This window comes from Macaca nemestrina, chromosome 9, assembly GCF_043159975.1.
Source record: "Macaca nemestrina isolate mMacNem1 chromosome 9, mMacNem.hap1, whole genome shotgun sequence".
In the NCBI taxonomy this organism is placed as follows: Eukaryota; Metazoa; Chordata; class Mammalia; order Primates; family Cercopithecidae; genus Macaca; species Macaca nemestrina.
In genome coordinates, this window is record NC_092133.1 from 54749559 (window position 1) to 54770258 (window position 20700).

The 20700-nt window shown below is 39.8% G+C and overlaps 1 protein-coding gene and 1 long non-coding RNA gene across 6 annotated transcripts in view; one reads left to right on the forward strand and one right to left on the reverse strand.

The window, feature by feature from the left end:
- Positions 1–20700, forward strand: part of LOC105466199 (BicC family RNA binding protein 1) — a 332909-nt gene that overhangs the window by 180420 nt on the left and 131789 nt on the right. The window lies entirely within an intron of this gene.
- On the reverse strand, positions 16661–20220 carry LOC139356235 (uncharacterized). 2 transcript variants are annotated; one of them, XR_011607773.1, is made up of 3 exons: positions 20083–20220; positions 17021–17144; positions 16661–16797 (listed from the first exon to the last, which is right to left on the reverse strand). It is a non-coding gene; the product is annotated as an uncharacterized lncRNA (long non-coding RNA). The 2 variants fall into 2 exon arrangements; XR_011607772.1 differs by lacking the exon at positions 20083–20220 and adding an exon at positions 19109–19246.

Here is a 20700-nt window from a genome sequence, read left to right on the forward strand (position 1 = left end):
CCAGCTAGCGTCATAATGACAGGATCAAATTCACACATAACAATATTAACCTTCAATGTAAATGGGTTCAGTGCCCCAATTAAAAGGCACAGACTGGCAAATTGGATAAAGACTTAAGACCTATCAGTGTGCTGTACAGACCCATCTCACGTGCAAAGACACACATAGGCTCAAAATAAAGGGACGGAGGAAGTTTTATCAAGCAAATGGAAAGCAAAAAAAAAGCAGGGGTTGCAATACTAGTCTCTGATAAAACAGACTTTAAACCAACAAAGATCAAAAAAGACAAGGACATTACAAAATAGTAAAGGGTGCAAAAAGAAGAGCTAACTATCCTAAATATTTATGCACCCAATACAGGAGCACCCAGATTCATAAAGCAAGTTCTTCGAGACCTACATAGAACTTAGACTGCCACACAATAATAGTGGGGACTTTAACACCCCACTGTCGATATTAGATCCACAAGATAGAAAATGTAGCAAGGATATTCAGGACTTGAACTCAGCTCTGGACCAAGAAGACCTAGTAGACATCTACAGAACTCTCCACTGCAAATCAACAAAATATGCAATCTTCTTAGCACCACATCACACTTATTCTAAGATGGACCACATAATTGGAAGTAAAACACTCCTCAGCAAATGTAAAAGAATGGAAATCATAACAATCAGTCTCTCAAATCACAGTGCAGTCAAACTATAACTCAAGATTAAGAAACTCACTAAAACCTGTACAAATACGTGGAAACTGAACAACCTGTTCCTGAATGACTGTTGGGTAAATAACAAAATTAGGCAGAAATAAATAAGTTATTTGAAACCAATGAGAACAAAGACACAACATACCAGAATATCTGGGATACATTTAAAGCAGTATGTAGAGGGAAATTCATAGCACTAAATGCCCACAAGAGAAAGCAGGAAAGATCTAAAATCGACACCCTAACATCACAAATAAAAGAACTAGAGAAGCAAGAATAAACACATTTAAAATCTAGCAGAATACAAGAAATAGCTAAGATCAGAGCAGAAGTAAAGGAGATAGAGACGCTAAAAACCCTTCAAAAAAAAACCAGTGAATCCAGGAGCCAGTTTTTTGAAAAGAACAAAATAGGCTGCTAGCCAGACTAATAAATAAGAAAAGAGAGAAGAATCAAATGGACACAGTAAAAATGATAAAGGGGATATCACTACTGATTGCACAGAAATACCAACTACCATCAGAGAATACTATAAACACCCCTACGCAAATAAACTAGGACATCTAGAAGAAATGGATAAATTCCTGGACACATACACCCTCCAAAGACTAAACTAGGAAAAAGTTGAATCCGTGAACAGACCAATAACAACAAGTTCTGAAATTGAGGCAGTAATTTATAGCTTACCAACCAAAAAAAAGGCCAGGACCAGACAGATTCACAGCCGAATTGTACCAGAGGTACAAAGAAGAGCTGGTACCATTCCTTCTGAAACTATTCCAAACAATAGAAAAAGAGGGACTCCTCTCTAACTCCTTTTATGAGGTCAGCATCATCCTGATACCAAAATCTGGCAGAGACACAACAAATAAAGAAAATTTCAGGCCAGTACCCCTGATGAACATCAGTGTGAAAATCCTCGATAAAATACTGGCAAACCGAATCCAGCAGCACATTAAAAAGCTTATCCACCATGATCAAGTTGACTTTATTCCTGGGATGCAAGGCTGGTTCAACATATGCAAATCAATAAATATAATCCATCATATAAACGGAACCAATGATAAAAACCACATGATTACCTCCATAGATGTAGAAAAGGCCTTCAATAAAATTTACCCCTTCATGCTAAAAACACTCAATAAGCTAGGTATAGATGGGACGTATCTAAAAATAATGAACTATGTATGACAAACCCACAACCAATAACATACTGAATGGACATTTCAAAGCATTCTGTTTGAAAACCGGCACAAGACAAGGATGCCCTCCTTCACCCCTCCTGTATATTGGAAGTTCTGGCCAGGGCAATCAGGCAAGATAAAGAAATAATGGGTATTCAAGTAGGAAGAGAGGAAGTCAAATTATTTCTGTTTGCAGATGACATGGCTGTATATGTTTGCATATTTAGAAAACACCGTCATCTCAGCCCCAAAACTCCTTAAGCTGATAAGCAACTTCAGCAAAGTCTCAGGATACAAAATGTGCAAAAATGGCAAGCATTCCTATATACCGATAGCAGACAAATAGAGAGCCGAATCATGAGTGAACTCCCATTCACAATTGCGTCAAAGAGAATAAAATACCTAGGAATCCAACTTACAAGGATATGAAGGACCTCTTCAAGGAGAACTACAAACCACTACTCAAGGAAATAAGAGAGGACACAAACAAATGTAAAAACATTCCATGCTCATAGAATGGAAGAATCAGTATCATGAAAATGGCCATACTGTCCAAAGTAATTTATAGATTCAATGATATTCCCACCAAACTACCACTGACTTTCTTCACAGAATTAGAAAAATCTACTTTAAATTTCATATGGAACCAAAAAAGAGCCTGATAACCAAAACAACTCTAAGCAAAAAGAACAAAGCTGGAGCATCATGCTACATGATTTCAAAGTATACTACAAGGCTACAGTAACCAAAGCAGCATGGTTCTCATACCAAAACAGATACGTAGACCAATGGAACAGAACAGAGCCCTCAGAAATAATACCACACATCTACAACCATCTGGTCTTTGACAAACCTGACAAAAACAAGCAATGGTGAAAGGATTCCCTATTTAATAAATGGTGTTGGGAAAACTGGCTAGCCATATGCAGAAAATTAAAATTGGACCCCTTCCTTACACCTTATGCAAAGATTAACTTAAGATGGATTAAAGATTTAAGACCTAAAGCCGTAGAAACCCTAGAAGAAAACCTAGGCAATGCCATTCAGGACAGAAGTATGGGCAAATACTTCACGACTGAAACACCAAAAGCAATGGCAACAAAAGCCAAAATTGGCAAATGAGATCTAATTAAAGAGCCTTTACATAGCAAAAGCAACTGTCATCAGGGTGACCAGGCGACCTACAGAATGGGAGAAAATATTTGCAATGTATCCATCTGACAAAGGCCTAATATACAGAATCTACAAGGAACTTAAACAGATTTACAAGAAAATAATTCCATCAAAAAGTGGGCAAAGGATATGAACAGACACTTTTTTTCCACTTATTTATTTATTTTTATTATACTTTAAGTTCTATGGTACATGCGTACAACATGCAGGTTTGTTACATGTGTATACATGTGCCATGTTGGTGTGCTGCACCCATTAACTCCTCATTTAAATTAGATATATCTCCTAATGCTATCCCTCCCCACTCCCCCCACCTCACGACAGGCCCTGGTGTGTGATGTTCCCCACCCTGTGTCCAAGTGTTCTCATTGTTCAATTCCCAACTATGAGTGAAAACATGTGGTGTTTGGTTTTCTGTCCTTGTGACAGTTTGCTGAGAATGATGGTTTCCAGCTTCATCTGTGTCCCTACAAAGGACATGAACTCATCCTTTTTTATGGCTGCATAGTATTCCATGGTGTCTATGTGCCACATTTTCTTAATCAAGTCTGTCATTGATGGACATTTGGGTTGGTTCCAAGTCTTTGTTATAGTGAATGGGGCCGCAATAAACATACATGTATATGTGTCTTTATATCAGCATGATTTATACTCCTTTGGGAATATCCCCAGTAATGGAATGGCTGGGTCAAATGGTATTTCGAGTTCTAGATCCTTGAGGAATCGCCACACTGTCTTCCACAGTGGTTGAACTAGTTTACAGACCTGGCAACCGTGTAAAAGTGATCCTATTTCTCCACATCCTCTCCAGCACCTGTTGTTTCCTGACTTGTTAATGATTGCCATTCTAACTGGTGTGAGATGGTATCTCGTTGTGGTTTTGATTCGCATTTCTCTGATGGCGAGTGATGAGCATTTTTTCATGTGTCTGAACAGACACTTTCAAAAGAAGACATTTATGTGGCCAACAAACATATGAAAAAAGCTCATCATCACTGATCATTCAAGAAATGTAAATCAAAGCCACTATGAGATACCATCTCCAGTTAGAATGGCGATCATTAAAAAGGCAGGAAACAGCAGATGCTGGAGAGGATGTGGAGAAATAGGAACGGTTCTATAATGTTGGTGGGAGTGTAAATTAGTTCAACCATTGTGGAAGACACTGTGGGGATTCCTTAGGGATCCGGAACTAGAAATAACATTTGACCCAGTGTGTCCGGAATTGGTTCCTTCTGGTGGGTTCTTGGTCTCTCTGACTTCAAGAATGAAGCCGTGGACCCCCGTGGTGTTATAGTTCTTAAAGATGGTGTATCCAGAGTTTGTTCCTTCAGATTTTCAGATGTGTCCCGAGTTTCTTCCTTCAGGTGGGTTCATGGTCTTGCTAACGTCAGGAGTGAAGCCGCAGACCTTCGCAGTGAGTGTTACAGCTCTTTTTTTTTTTTTTTTTTTTTTTTTAAATTTAAGTTCTGTGGTACATGTGCACAATGATGTGCAGGTTTGTTACATATGTATACATTTACCATGTTGGTGTGCTGTACCCATTAGCTTGTCATTTACATTAGGTATATCTCCTAATGCTATCCCTCCCCACTCCCTCCACCCCATGACAGGCCCCAGTGTGTGATGTTCCTCACTCAGTGTCCAAGTGTTCTCATTGTTCACTTCCCACCTATGAGTGAGAACATGCGATGATAGGCTTTCTGTCGTTGCAGTAGTTTGCTGAGAATGATGGTTTCCAGCTTCATCCATGTCCCTACAAAGGACAGGAGCTCATTCTTTTTTATTGCTGCATAGTCTTCCATGGTGTATATGTGCCACATTTTCTTATTCCAGTCTATCATTGATGGACGTTTGGGTTGGTTCCAAGTTTTTGCTATTGTGAATAGTGCTGCAATAAACATACATGTGCATGTGTCTTTATAGCAGCATGATTTACAGTCATTTGGGTATATGCCCAGTAATGGGATGGCCGGGTCAAATGGTATTTCTAGTTCTGGATCCTTGAGGAATCACCACACTGTCTTCCACAATGGTTGAACTAGTTTACAGTCCCAGCAACAGTGTAAAAGTCTTCCTATTTCTCCACATCCTCTCCAGCACCTGTTGTTTCCTGACTTGTTAATGATTGCCATTCTAACTGGTGTGAGATGGTATCTCATTATGGTTTTGATTTGCATTTCTCTGATGGTCAGTGATGATGAGCATTTTTTCATGTGTCTGTTGGCTGCATAAATGTCTTCTTTTGAAAAGCATATGTTCATGTCCTTCGCCCACTTTTTGATGGGGTTGTTTGATTTTTTTCTTGTAAATTTGTTTGAGTTCTTTGTAGATTCTCGATAGTAGGCCTTCGTCACATGAGTAGACTGTAAAAATTTTCTTCTATTCTGTAGATTGCCTGTTCACTCTGATGGTAGTTTCGTGTTTGCTGTGCAGAAGCTCTTTAGTTTAGTTAGATCCCATTTGTCAATTTTGGCTTTTGTTGCCATTGCTTTTGGTGTTTTAGTCATGAAGTCCTTGCCTGTGCGTGTGTCCTGAATGGTAACGCCTAGCTTTTCTTCTAGGGTTTTTATGATTTTAGGTCTAACATTTAAGTATTTAATCCATCTTGAATTAATTTTTGTATAAGGTGTAAGGAAGGGATCCAGTTTCAGCTTTCTACATGTGGCTAGTCAGTTTTCCCAGTACCATTTATTAAATAGGGAATACTTTCCCCATTTCTTCTTCTTGTCGGTTTGTCAAAGATCAGATGGTTGTAGATGTGTGGTATTATTTCTGAGGGCTCTGTTCTGTTCCATTGGTGTATATCTGTGTTTTGGTACCAGTACCATGGTGTTTTGGTTACAGTAGCCTTGTAGTATAGTTTGAAGTCAGGTAGCTTGATGCCTCCAGGATTGTTCTTTTGGCTTAGGATTGTCTTGGCAATGTGGGCTCTTTTTGGTTCCGTATGAACTTTAGTTTTTTCCAATTCTGTGAAGAAACTCATTGGTAGCTTGATGGGGATGGCATTGAATCTATAAATTGGGCAGTATGGCCATTTTCACTTTATTGATACTTCCTATCCATGAGCATGGAATGGTCATCCATTTGTTTGTGTCCTCTTTTATTTCGTTGAGCACTGGTTTGTAGTTCTCCTCGAAGAGGTCCTTCACATCCTTGTAAGTTGGGATTCCTAGGTATTTTATTCTCTTTGAAGCAATTATGAATGGGAGTTCACTCATGATTTGGCTCTCTGTTTGTCTGTTATTGGCATATAGGAGTGCTTGTGATTTTTGCATATTGATTTTGTGTCCTGAGACTTTGCTGAAGTTGCTTATCAGCTTAAGGAACTTTTGGGCTGAGACGATGGTGTTTTCTAAATATAAAATATATATGCCCTGAGAGAGGGCATCCCTGTCTTGTGGCAGTTTTCAAGGGGAATGCTTTCAGTTTTTGCCCATTCAGTGTGATATTGGCTGTGGGTTTGTCATAAATAGCTCTTATTACATCCCATCAATACCTAGTTGATTGAGAGTTTTTTGCATGAAGGGCTGTTGAATTTTGTTGAAAGCCTTTTCTGCATCTACTGAGAAAATCATGTGGTTTTTGTCTTTGGTTCTGTTTATATGATGGATTATGTTTATTGATTTGCATATGTTGAACCAGCCTTGCATCTCAGGGATGAAGCCAACTTGATCATGATGAATAAGCTTTTTGATGTGCTCCTGGATTCGGTTTGCCAGTATTTTATTGAGGATTTTTGCATCGATGTTCACCACGGATATTGGTCTAAAATTCTCTCTTTTTTGTTATGTCTCTGCCAGGCTTTGGTGTCAGGATGATTCTGGCCTCATAAAATGAGTTAGGGAGGATTCCCTCTTTTTCTATTCATTGAAATAGTTTCAGAAGGAATGGTACCAGCTCCTCTTTGTACCTCTGGTAGAAGTCGGTTGTGAATCCGTCTGGTCTGGGACTTTTTTTGGTTGATAGGCTATTAATTATTGCCTCAATTTCAGAGCCTGTTATTGGTCTATTCAGAGATTCAACTTCTTCCTGGTTTAGGCTTGGGAGGGTGTATTGGTCCAGGAATTTATGTATTTCTTCTGTATTTTCTAGCTCATTTGCATAGAGGTGTTTATAGTATTCTCTGATGGTAGTTTGTATTTCTGTGGGATTGGTGGTGATATCCCCTTTATCATTTTTTATTGCACCTAGTTGATTCTTCTCTCTTTTCTTCTTAGTCTTGATAGCGGTCCGTCAGTTTTGTTGATCTTTTCAAAAACTGACTCCTGGATTCATTGATTTTTTGAAGGTTTTTTTTGTGTTCTACCTCCTTCAGTTCTGCTCTGATCTTAGTTATTTCCTGCCTTCCGCTAGCTTTTGAATGTGTTTGCTCTTGCTTCTCTAGTTCCTTTAGTTGTGATGTTAGGGTGTCAATTTTAGATCTTTCCTGCTTTCTCTTGTGGGCCTTTAGTGCTATGAATTTCCCTCTACACACTACTTTAAATGTGTCTCAAAGATTCTGGTATGTTGTGTCTTTGTTCTCATTGGTTTCAGGGAACATCTTTATTTCTGCCTTCATTTCTTTTTGTACCCAGTAGTCATTTAGGAACAGATTTTTCAGTTTCCATGTAGTTGAGCGGTTTTGAGTGAGTTTCTTAATCCTGAGCTCTAGTTTGATTGCACTGTAGTCTGAGAGACAGTTTGTTATAGTTTCTGTTCTTTTACATTTGCTGAGGAGTTCTTTACTTCCAACTATATGGTCAGTTTGGAATATGTATGATGAGGTGCTGAGAAGAATGTATACGGTTGATTTGGGGTGGAGAGTTCTGTAGATGTCTATTAGGTCCACTTGGTGCAGAGTTGAGTTCAGTTCCTGGATATCCTTGTTAATTTTCTGTCTCGTTGATCTGTCTAATGTTGGCAGTGGGTGTTAAAGTCTCCCATTATTATTGTGTGGGAGTCTAAGTCTCTTTGTAAGTTTCTAAGGGCTTGCTTTATAAAGAATCTGGGTGCTTCTGTATTGGGTGCATATATATTTAGGATAGTTAGGTCTTCTTGTTTAATTCATCTGTTTACCATTATGTAATGGTCTTCTTTGTCTCTTGATCTTTGTTGGGTTGAAGTCTTTTTTATCAGAGACTAAGATTGCAATCCCAGCTTTGTTTTCCATTTGTTTTGTAGATCTTCCTCCATCCCTTTATTTTGAGCCTATGTGTGTCTCTACATGTGAGATGGGTCTCCTGAATACAGCACACAGATGGCTCTTGACTCTTGATCCAATTTGCCAGTCTGTGTCTTTTAATGGGAGCATTTAGCCCATTTACGTTTAAGGTTAATATTATTATGTGTGAATTTGATCCTGTCCTTATGATGTTAGCTGGTTACTTTGCTCATTAGTTGATTCAGTTTCTTCCTAGCATTGATGGTCTTTACAATTTGGTATGTTTTTGCAGTGACTGGTACTGGTTGTTCCTTTCCATGTTTAGTGCTTCCTTCAGGATCTCTTGTAAGGCAGGCCTGGTGGTGACAAAATCTCTCAGCATTTGTTTGTCTGTAAAGGATTTTATTTCTCCTTCTCTTATGAAGCTTAGTTTGACTGGATAGAAAATTCTGGGATGAAAATTCTTTTCTTTAAGAATGTTGAATATTGGCCTCCACTCTCTTCTGGCTTGTAGAATTTCTGCTAAGAGATCTGCTGTTAGTCTGATTGGCCTCCCTTTGTGGGTAACCTCACCTTTCTCTCTGGCTGCCCTTAACATTTTTTCCTTCATTTCAACTTCAGTGAATCTGACAATTATGTGTCTTGGAGTTGCTCTTCTCAAGGAGTATCTTTGTGGTATTCTATGTATTTCCTGAATTTTAATGTTGGCCTATCTTGCTAGGTTGGGGAAGTTCTCCTTGATATTATCCAATCAAATGTAGGTACACCAGTCAGATGTAGATTTCGTCTTTTCCCATAGTCCCATATTTCTTGGAGGCCTTTTTAGTCCTTTTTTCTCTAAACTTCTCTTCTCACTTCATTTCATTCATTGGATCTTTAATCACTGATACCCTTTCTTCCACATGATCAAATCGGCTGCTAAAGCTTGTGCATGTGTCACATAGTTCTCATGCCATGGTTTTCAGCTCCATCACATTATTTAAGATCTTCTCTACGCTGTTTATTTTAGTCATTTGTCTAATCTTTTTTCAAGGTTTTCAGCTTCTTTGCGATGGGTTTGAACATCCTCCTTTAGCTCGGAAAAGTTTGTTATTACCGATTGTCTGAAGCCTTCTTCTCTCAACTCATCAAAGTCATTCTCTGTCTAGCTTTGTTCTGTTGCTGTCGAGGAGCTCTGTTCCTTTGGACAGGAGTCACTCTAATTTTTAAAATTTTTAGCTTTTCTGCTCTGGTTTCTCCCCATCTTTGTGGTTTTATCTACCTCTGGTCTTTGATGATGGCGATGTACAGATGGGGTTTTGGTATGGATGTCCTTTCTGTTTGTTAGTTTTCCTTCTAACAGTCAGGACCCTCATCTGCAGGTCGGTTGGAGTTTGTTGGAGGTGCACTCCAGACCCTGTTTGCCTGGGTATCACCAGCAGAGGCTGCAGAATAGCAATATTGCAGAATGGCAAATATTGTTGCCTGATCTTTCCTATGGAAGCTCCGTCTCAGAGAGGCACCTGGCCATATGAGGTGTCATTTGGCCCCTGCTTGGAGATGTCTCCCATTTAGGCTACTTGGGGGTCAGGGACCCACTTGAGGAGGCAGTCTTTCCGTTCTCAGATCTCATACTCAGTGCTGTGAGGACCACTACTCTCTTGAAAGCTGACATACAGGGATGTTTAAGTCTGCAGAATTTTCTGCTGCCTTTTGTTCAGCTATGCCCTGCCCCCAGAGGTGGAGTCTACAGAGGCAGGCAGGCCTCCTTGAGCTGCGGTGGGCTCCACCCAGTTCGATCTTCCTGGCCACTTTGTTACGCAAGCCTCAGCGATGGCAGATGCCCCTCCCCCAGCTTCTCTGCTGCCTTGCAGTTTGATCTCAGACTGCTGTTCTAGCAGTGAGTGAGGCTCCGTGGGCATGGGACCCTCCAAGCCAGACGCAGGATATAATCTCCTGGTGTGCCATTTGCTAAGACTGTTGGAAAAGCGCAGTATTAGGTTGGGAGTGTCCCAATTTTCCAGGTACCATCTGTCACGGCTTCCCTTGACTAGGAAAGGGAATTCCCCAACCCCTTGCACTTCCTAGGTGAGGCAATGCCCCGCCCTGTTCTGTGGGCTGCACCTACTGTCCAACAAGCCCCAGTGAGATGAATCCGCTACCTCAGTTGGAAATTAAGAAATCACCCATCTTCTGCATTGCTCATGCTGGGAGTTGTAGACTGGAGCTCTTCCTATTTCGCTGTCTTGGAATTTCCCCCAAGTGTTACAGCTCTTAAAGGTGGCGCCTACGGAGTTGTTTGTTCCTCCCAGTGTGTTCGTAATTTTGCTGACTTTAGGAGTGAAGCTGCAGACCTTCGCAATGAGTATTATAGCTCTTAAAGGTGGCACAGACCCAAAGAGTGAGCAGTAGCAAGATTTATTGTAAAGAGTGAAAGAACAAAGCTTCCACAGCGGGTAAGGGGACCCGAGCCTCTGCTGGCTTGGGTGGCCAGCTTTTATGCCCTTATTTGGCCCCACCCATGTCCTGCTGATTGGTCCATTTTACAGAGTGTTGATTGGTCCATTTTACAGAGTGCTGATTGGTCCTTTCTACAGAGTGCTGAGTGGTGCATTTACAAACCTTTAGTTAGACACAGAGCGCTGATTGGTGCATTTTTACAGCATGCTGATTGGTGTGTTTACAAACCTCTAGCTAGACACAGAGCACTGATTGGTATGTTTATAATCCTTTAGCTAGACAGAAAAGTTGTCCAAGTCCCCACCTGACCCAGAAGCCCAGCCGGCTTCTCCTCTCACCAGCAATCCCATTACTGAGTATATACCCAAAGGATTATAAATCATTCTGCTATAAAGACACATGCACACATATGTTTGTTGCAGCACTATTTTCAGTAGCAAAGACTTGTAACCAACTCAAATGCCCATCAATGATGGACTGGATACAGGAAATGTGGCATATATACACCATGGAGTACTATGCAGCCATAAAAAAGAATGAGTTCATGTCCTTTGCAGGGACATGGATGAAGCTGGAAACCATCATTCCCAGGAAAATACAGAGAAACATAAAACCAACCACCACACTTTCTCACTCATAAGTGAGAGCTGAATAATGAGAACATAATGGGCACAGGGAGGAGAACGTCACACACTGGGGCCTGTCGGGAGATGGGGTGCCAGGGGTGGGATAGCATTGGGAGAAATACCTAATGTAGATGACGGGTCGGTGGGTGCAGCAAACCACCATGGCATGTGTATACTTATGAAACAAATCTGCACGTTCTGCACATGTATCTCAGAACTTAAAGTATAATAACAACAACAACAAAACTAAGAAAACATGTATTAAGAAAGAAAGCAAGCTTTTTGATGTTAATGATCAAGAACCTTTCTGCGATGTCATCTAAGATCTAGGATCCAGGATCCAGGTGTTTTCTGGCTCTGTCTGTCTTTCACACTGATGGTTGGTACTCCTTATGGCTCATGGGTGGAGCCTGCAGCATCAGGGCTACCTGTGCCATTGTTCACAGGTAGTAAGAGAAAGAGAGAACTTACTCAGTAATTCTCTTACAAAGTCAGAAAGCTTCATTCTCAAAAGCTTCCATGAGACCTCTTCTCCCTTGTCTGTGGCTCAGATTGGATCACATGCCTATTCTTAAACCAACCTGTGGGAATGGGAGTGGCATCACTTTTAGATAATCAGGTTGATTCCAGGATTCTGGGTAGACAGTTTAAATGTCCACTTGTACACAGAAGATTGAGTGCAGTTTAAACATGTCAAGGAGCCAGTGGCATAGCAAGTTTGTGACTTGGTTCAGAGGTTACATTTATGAGTCTGGGTTCTGAAAGGAGTGATACGTGTTTTAAAGGAAAAAAGCAAGAGACAGTGTTCTTGAATTCTTCAGTATTTTCAGACTCTTTTTGTGAATTTTTTAGTCTGAAAGGTTATAGTAATGCAGACCTGGCCAGTTTTGTACAACCAAAGCAGAGCAAACATTCAGTCCACTGATTCACAAGGTGTTGAGGACAAAAGTTAGCGGAACAATCCGTGGTGATGTAAGCTGAGTACTGACACTTTATTCATTTACCAGCTAATTCTCCCTTTTACCATGTGATCTGACTTTGTCAAAATTGGTCAGTTGGATAAGGTTTGAGTGGCTGAAGCATATGACACTTTTCAATTTTAGAGCTCATTAGGTGTTTTTTTTTTTTTTACCACTATTTCAACTTGATGCATTACAAATTTGATATAATTCAGGGAAAGGACCTGTATGGGATAATAAGTAATCAACATTATTCTGACCTTTTTATGTAGAATGTATGTTTCACCATAAACATATTGTTTACTTTTGTCTCTTATTTAAGGAATATGAGACAGCATTAAAAGATGTGAGTTAAGTAAACTCTGGGCTACTATACAGTGGAATATTAATAAAACACATAAATACACACACTCCCTTCCTTAATCCCTCCCCATACCCCTACACCTTTCTGACAGAGGCAGTCATGCCCACCAAATATTCTAATTGCTTTCTGCATTTCCCGGCCACCTTTCAGTTGCATGGAGATGTGTCTTGTGATGGACAATGGGCTGTGAAAGAGAGATATTTTTGTTATAGGCCATGGCAGTAAAAGATCCATGCAGAATTCTTCCTGTTTTCCTCCCATGGGGATACTGAAGGGACCATGGATTGCAGATGGGCAGCTATAAAATGGAAGGATCTCCATTAGCTTGCGTCCCTGAGTGACTGTGTGGAGCTGAGCCTCTTGTTGACCTTTGTAGGCTATTTAACATGGGGGAGAAACAAACTTTTGTTGTGTTCATCCACTGACATTTGGAATTGTTAGAGCAGCACAATGAATACATACCTCCTTTCAATATTTACTCTTTGTCTGGAAGCATGTTTTTCAAACCTAATCCTTACCTCCTTGCCTGCTCACCCAGTAGATCCTACATAAAAGTTTATCTCTTTTTGATGACTCAGTGTTGCCATTATAGATCTCAGTTATTGTGCTGATCTCTTATTACTCATCAGCATAGATGCCATCAGGGCCTACTAAGCTAAGTAGGGTCGTTTGCTTTAAGAAGATGAACTGAGTTGAGTAGTAAAATGTATTCCCTAAAAAAGCATGTATGAATGTATAGTAACTGGAGTAACTAGTCTTATGAAAAATTGGAGACTAGAAAATTGCATTCAAGGTTTGGTAGCTTGATTTTGTTAAATAAGTACTATTTCAGTTTCTCCCCCAAGTTTGTTTAGTCTCATTTTTTAAAAAAGACTTTATTGAGGATAATAGTCATAAGAAGGTGTACATATTTAATGTACACAACTTGATGAGTTTGGAAATAAGTATATATCCATGAGACCATCACCACAAGCTATCCAGCCTCTCCAAAAGTTTCCTTCTATCCTCTTTATTACTGTTTTTTCCCTAATAAAAACACTTGATATAGTATCTACCCCCTTAGCAAATTAAGTATACAGTACAGTGTTGTTATCTCCAGGCACTGTGCTGTACAGTAGATCTCTAGGAATTATTTATGTTGTACAAATTACACACTGTCGTATTCAAGTTATATACAAGTTGTACTTTGATAGTTCAAGTTTAATAAATCTCTTTGTAGTTACCCATGAGATCTGATAGAAGATCTGGTTAATATTTCTGAAGGAATTATTCCTTGGAGAATGAAGTAGCCTTTAGAATCACATATCTTTATGTCCCAGAGGAACCCGAAGACCTGTTCTTCGCTAACATTATAGGCCGTCATAAATAACCCACCCACATGCCATGAAAAAATTGTCTTTGGTTTGGAGCAGAGGTCAAAAAGTGGGACCCATGCTTGCTTTGGCCCACAAAGTGGTTTTTGCATAAGGAAAATAGGTGCCAACATTTAGAAATCAGGAAATGTAACACAAAACTCTAGATTTCTGGCTGCTCTTTTAAAATGGGTGGATGTGGTCACTCTGAGCCTGTATTAGCAGAAGGTTGGAATGGAAACAACTGAACTGAGGCATCCCATTTTCCACAGCTCACGCTTGGCCCAGCTTGCCACTCACTCACTGCACTTACCCCGCCACTGCAGGCGTTTTGCTTAGAGGGTTCCTTTCTCCATTATCATGCACATATTTCCTGGGAGAATTAGTCCTGCCAGTGATTTAGGACTTACTTTCATCTAATAAATATTCACTTAGTATTCGCCTAGTTTCACTTACTCTGGTAAGCAGACGCCTCAGAAATACCATTTGTTGAATAAGTTAAAAGAGACTTGGGAGATGGAGCTTCCACTTCACGTTGTCTGTACTGTATGATAGACCATGTGCCATATAATTGGAAAGCCTTACATAATTGTTGCCTCTTCTGTTCTCTTCATGTTATCTCCTTTATCACTGTAGCATTAAATTTACTCTAATGATACTTACTGAGATCCTATGTGCTAGATTCTAAGGGTTTTAAAAATGAAAGAGATACAGTTGTTGGCCACCAGGAGCCCAGCTTGTTGGCGATATTGTTAAAGAAATAAGCACTATAATGTTGCCACAATAAATTGAGTATGAGAGAGAGAAAGAGAGGCAGGTGACCTCTGATTGGGAGAGTTTTGGAGGAATTTTCTTACTGGAAGGCACATTTGAACTAGGTTTTCATTGATAAGTAGGAGTTCTCAAAACTTCTGAGATAAATTAGCTAAGCCTGCCTACAGGGTGGACCAGTTTGAAACTTTTACTAATTCTTAGTGAAGCATGAAAGGTAGTCTTCACTTTACATGACCTATGGGGACATCAAAATGACTATGCAAATTGAAACTGTGCAAAACACTCTCATCAATCAATGGGAAAATTTAGTGATTACAACCTTTAAATTTTTTTGTCAAAATATTTAGTCTCTTTTATTGTCAGTCATAAATATATAGGAAAATGAAAAATAAAACTAATATTTATTCAGTACACTCTATTGAAATGTTGGAAACACTGAGAATTAACACTTATTATTTCTTTGTAAAAACTTATTAAGAATAATTTGAATAGTGCTAACTTTCTTTTTGTTGTATAATTTACCATAAGGTGAGAGCATCCTTTGTAAGCCTTAAGGAATTGTCATACTCAGGAGTCTGGATCAGCTTCCAGTGTTTCATCCTGTGTGCTTTCAAAGTTGTGAAATATCTTCTAGAATTTCTTTAATGTGAAGTTTTTCGCCAGCATCACTTCCTCAGGGATATCTCCATCTTTTTTGTCACAGCCCTTCCTTGCTCGTATCAGTAAATGTGTCGTCACTAAGTTGCTCTGGCTAAGCATCCGGAGTCACTCAAGTAATCAGCAATGTCAGCATTCCCACAATCAGCTCCTTCTCCTGTTCTCATTGACTTCTGATTCAGATTTCATTTCTGGCATTGTCATTGTTTCCTTGCTGCACTTTCACCTTTGTTGGTCAGTTTCCCCTTTTGATTTACCCATTTTTGTAAAATGCCGTGTGGTTTTATGACTAGGAGACAAGGAGTCATCATGACTACTTGCTTTGCCATCTGTGCAGAACTGATAACAGACGTGTCGTGAACAGTCGCCAACAAACTTCGAAAGAGAAATGTGATTGGTCACTGATCCAGATGAGACCTGTTATTTATGGACTGAAGAGCTGGCAGTGAAATTTGTATTTGATGCAACAACTCAGAGTTTGTGTATCATGGTAATGGAAATGTAAACTTGTGTTGTTGAGGGATTGGTGGGTTTTCAACCAAGCTATAGTAACTGAAATTCATGCATATCGGAACTTCGTAAAGCATGGACTATCTGTATTGACATTTTGAGTGGATTTGTCCTGTCCTCTGATCAGAGAGTTTAGCAAGTATAGCCCTGGCCACTTGATGGCATTCCATTAAAACCTCCTAATCACTGTAACAACCAAAATACTTCCCATATTTCCCATATGTGTTTGGGGTTGGGGGTGGGGACACTAACTTAGTTTGGGAACCATTTGGGGGCTATATCTGGGTCATTTCATCATTAAGAAGGCAAGGAGTGTTTGGAAATAGCCACTCTGTTGCTGCTCAGTTACCTTAGCATTCATAGCTGAGTTCTGAGAGGTGGAGCTTTCAGAGTGACCTCCCCTAAAGATTGTGGTGCCTTCTACTTCCTTCATAAGCCAAGGGAGGCAGAAAGAGCCTCCTTGACAAGTAGTCATATGACCTAGATTCTAGCTGGACCTTGCCACATATCTGGCTGCCATGTAACCTTTTTGAATCCTAATTTTCACAGCTATACAGTAAGTTTCTCTATCTGATTTACAAATTATTTTGAGGAATAAATGGAAAATGTATGTAAATACTGGGTGCACGTGAGGAATTGTTCTGATGATGATGAATAACTGAATCGTTGGGAGTCCTTTCTTGGACTACAATGAAATATACCAGAACCCTTTAATGTCTCAGCAAAATAAACATCCTCAGCTTTTAGACACCCCCTCGAGTGAGAAGTTCGCAACTTTCCCATCTCCGCTTAGTTGGCTCTTTTCTCACTTAGCTCCCTCCATGGCGAAATGCAGCAAATAGACTACCAGTCCATTATTAGTCCATGAAATAACTTTTAACAGCTTCCTCCGTGAGGGACAGACCTTATTTCTCTATTAATATAAGGAAAATAGAGCACAAATTAGTTGGTCTTTTAGAGAAACAGGCTGCAGATGGCTTCCAGCTGGTAGCCATTTTGAATGATGAATTTTGAATAGAGTATAAATGTCGAGTTAGAGAGTTCAGTGTTCTTTTCCTGGTCCAAGAATAAATATTTTTAGTAAAGTTAGTATAAATAGACCTGTCTTGGGGTGATCTGAGATGCTGATTACTTACCTGTGGATTTTTAACTTTACGTCTGGAGTGAAGAATTTGATGAAATAAGCATGTTAGTAGAATATTGCTGGCTTGGCAAAGGTTTCCTTCATCTGTAAGATATTATCCTGTAATTGCTGCAAACCTGCAAAATATATGGTTTAGTGAACATTGGTAGATATATTCTCTTTCCACATGGTATACTAATCTGGAATTTGTTGCAGATGAGATAAATCTATTACGACTTGAGCATTGAAGAATATGAATGGAAATTATTTTTATCATGGATGAAACTACTTGTAGAATTTGATTAGATTTTACTTGTTTATTTTATTCTAACTTTAGCAGTTTATTTCAAGAAAGTGAAATTACTTAAATGATTTGGTGTAAATCTCTGAAAGTTTTTCAATAGCTTACCGACTTTCTTCTAATTACAAAAAAATTTGTAATTCTAGCTTTTGTAAACAGTACCTTCTCTTCCTACTTGTACCCCCCAAAGCCCCACAGAAACTGAAAAGAAAACAGGAACATACAATTTTATATTTATTTGGCACCTTTTTAATGTGGAAAAGAAGTACTTAAGTCTTAGATCAGGGAGCATTACTTCCTATTTGTAAAATATAAAGTGGAAAGTTAAGGTAACTATTTACCTTCCAAAGCTGTTACATATCTATAGCATGCTATCTTCATCAGATTTTTATGATGAAAAAAAAACTTTTGCAGATGAAATATAAAAAATATATATATTTTCTTACATCAACAGTCCTAATTTTAATTGTTTCGTATATTTTAAAATTGATATTCTTTGGGCAAGCCATTTTGTTACTATGGATATTTGCTATTCATCAAATCTGATACTACCATAAGAATGAAGTTACACTTCAATTATTAGTTCCCTATAAGAAATGAGCACAGTAAATCTAACAACAGAAATTTAAAACAATTATATATTCAAATAGTTACATTTTTAGATGGACTCCTCCAAAATCTCTTTCCTTATGACATATAGGATTGCTATTCTAAGAGAGCAGCTAAAGAACCCTAGCCGAGATTGGTAAAATTGAGAAGAGATTTTTTTTTTTGTCAATGAGGATGTCCAGAAGTTGAAACTCACTTGCCTGAAATAGCAAAATCATACAGCATCCAGAATTATGAGTCAGAACAAGTGTTTCGAGGTGGCGGGCGCCTGTAGTCCCAGCTACTTGGGAGGCTGAGGCAGGAGAATGGCGTAAACCCGGGAGGCGGAGCTTGCAGTGAGCTGAGATCTGGCCACTGCACTCCAGCCTGGGTGACAGAGCGAGACTCCGTCTCAAAAAAAAAAAAAAAAAAAAAAAACTTAATGTGTATTTTAATGTTCATGGAAAATGATTCAACATCAGATGTTTGTTCTTTGAACTTACTTTTGATTTTGTGGTGGTGGAAATAGGGACAATAGTAAGATTTTAAGAAACTAGCTGGAATTCACTCTAGGGCTTCCCCCCACTGCCCCCATCCCCCACCCCCACCCCCACCCCCGGCCCCGAGACAACATAATTTTCTTCGCAGAGATTTCGTGGCTTTGCATAACTTGGCATTCCCTAATTTAACTGATACCATGATATTGATAGTTTTGTTTCCATAAGGAAGTACTAATTATTTTAAACATGTTTCCCAACTTTCAGGTAACATTTCACACAACTGGGAGGCATCAGCATCATATTTTGGGTGGGGGATGACCAGAATGATCTGCTTAACTGTATTATTCCTTTTTTTTTTTTTTTTTTTTTTTGAGACGGAGTCTCGCTCTGTCGCCTAGGCTGGAGTGCAGTGGCCAGATCTCAGCTCACTGCAAGCTCCGCCTCCTGGGTTTACGCCATTCTCCTGCCTCAGCCTCCTGAGTAGCTGGTACTACAGGCGCCCGCCACCACACACGGCTAATTTTTTGTATTTTTAGTAGAGACGGGGTTTCACCGTGGTCTCGATCTCCTGACCTCGTGATCCGCCCGCCTTGGCCTCCCAAAGTGCTGGGATTACAGGTGTGAGCCACCGCGCCCGGCCTTAACTGTATTATTCCTTATTGAATTATTCCTTGAAAGCAAACTAAACATTTTGGACAACATGTTGACTTACTTAAGCATATCACATGTTTCTTGGAAGTGATTTTCTTATCAGATTTTTCAGGAATTGAATTGTGAGAAATGGACAATATCCTCTTGAAAAAGTGTCCCGTGTCTCTGTCCATTGTAGCATCCATAAAGTTATCTCTTTATTTAAATGATGTTTTTGAAAATGTTACTTTAATGTTTATAGAAAATAATTCAAAATCAGTAGTTTGTTCTTTGAGTTTTGGTTTTGTGAAGGTGCAAATAGGGACAATAATGAGATTTTTTTAAAGACCAAAAACCAACTAGCTGAAACTCACTCTGGAATTTTTTATTTCCCCTGAAAAAGAAATAGTCATTTTCTTCTCAGCAGTTTTGTGGCTTCTTTGATTTCAACCACATCTTCCTAGCTTTACCTTTTCCAGTTCCCTGATTTACCTGCCTTGACGAACATTTAGTACCTATTTTTGCATAACTTGTGGATACTTACTGCCTTACTTCCTGCCTTGGCACCCCTTCTTCCATCCCATGCCACCTGCAGGGGATGTGCTTGTCAGCCCTCAGATCCAGTAACCTAGCTCCAGTACTGGGGTTCCTGGAACCAACCTCTACCCACACCCCCTGTAGAGACCTGTGCTTCCTCCCCCACCCCCCACCTCCATGACAGATGCTTCACACTCCACTACTTCCATCACTGGCTGAGGCTATCACAAATTAATAGTGTGCCATATCAAAGCTGTAAGAATAGACCTGGAGTCATTGTAGATGATGGTTTTAAAAGCGTCATTGATAACATCCTAAGGAAAAATTTGACTTCCCGAAAGTGAGTAAGTGTGGCCCCTTCCTATGTGTAATCACTGCACTGGCCAGAATTTATTTGTAGGGAGTGTCAGCCAAGCACAGGTACTCGTTGGCTTCTCTTTGTGTCACGAATTCAAGTCAGTTTGAAGGGCATTAGTGTGCACAGCCGTAGGACAGTGGGGATGACAGGAGACACATTACCCATCCTGGATGTGTGGGGTGAGCCTCGAAGCCCTTCGGCTGCGCTGAATCACCCTCAGGGCCTTGCAGGTACCAGCCGTCTCTTCTTTTTCCAGACCTTTCCACATGCCCTTCTCCTCTGCCTGGGACACTTTCTTCACCTTTTCTCCAGTGAGCCAACTTTTTCTTCTCCTTTAGGTCACAGCATTAGTAAGCATTTTCTTGAGGTAGCTTTCCTTGACTACCCACGACCGGGTTAGGATCCCCTCTGTATATGCTTATATTGTGCTGCCCCATTCTGAAACATGGCACATAGTACCATGACGGCAATTAGCTTGTCTTCTCCCTTGTTAGATTCTGAGCTCCTGCAAGGTAGGAATCATCTCGCTTGCTGTTGTATCCCTAGCATCTAGGACTGTGCCTGTCTGACCAAAACTTATCAATATCATCATAAATGCAAGGGCTGATATTATCAAGCACTCACTATGTGCTATGCTATGTGCTTTGGGTTTTCTCATTAAGTTCTCACAACAACTTTAGAAATAGATATGATAATGAATTTTACAGAGGAGGAAATTGAGACTGATAGAAGTTAAGTAATTCCCTCAACACAGCACCCCTAGGAAGCAGCAGAACTGG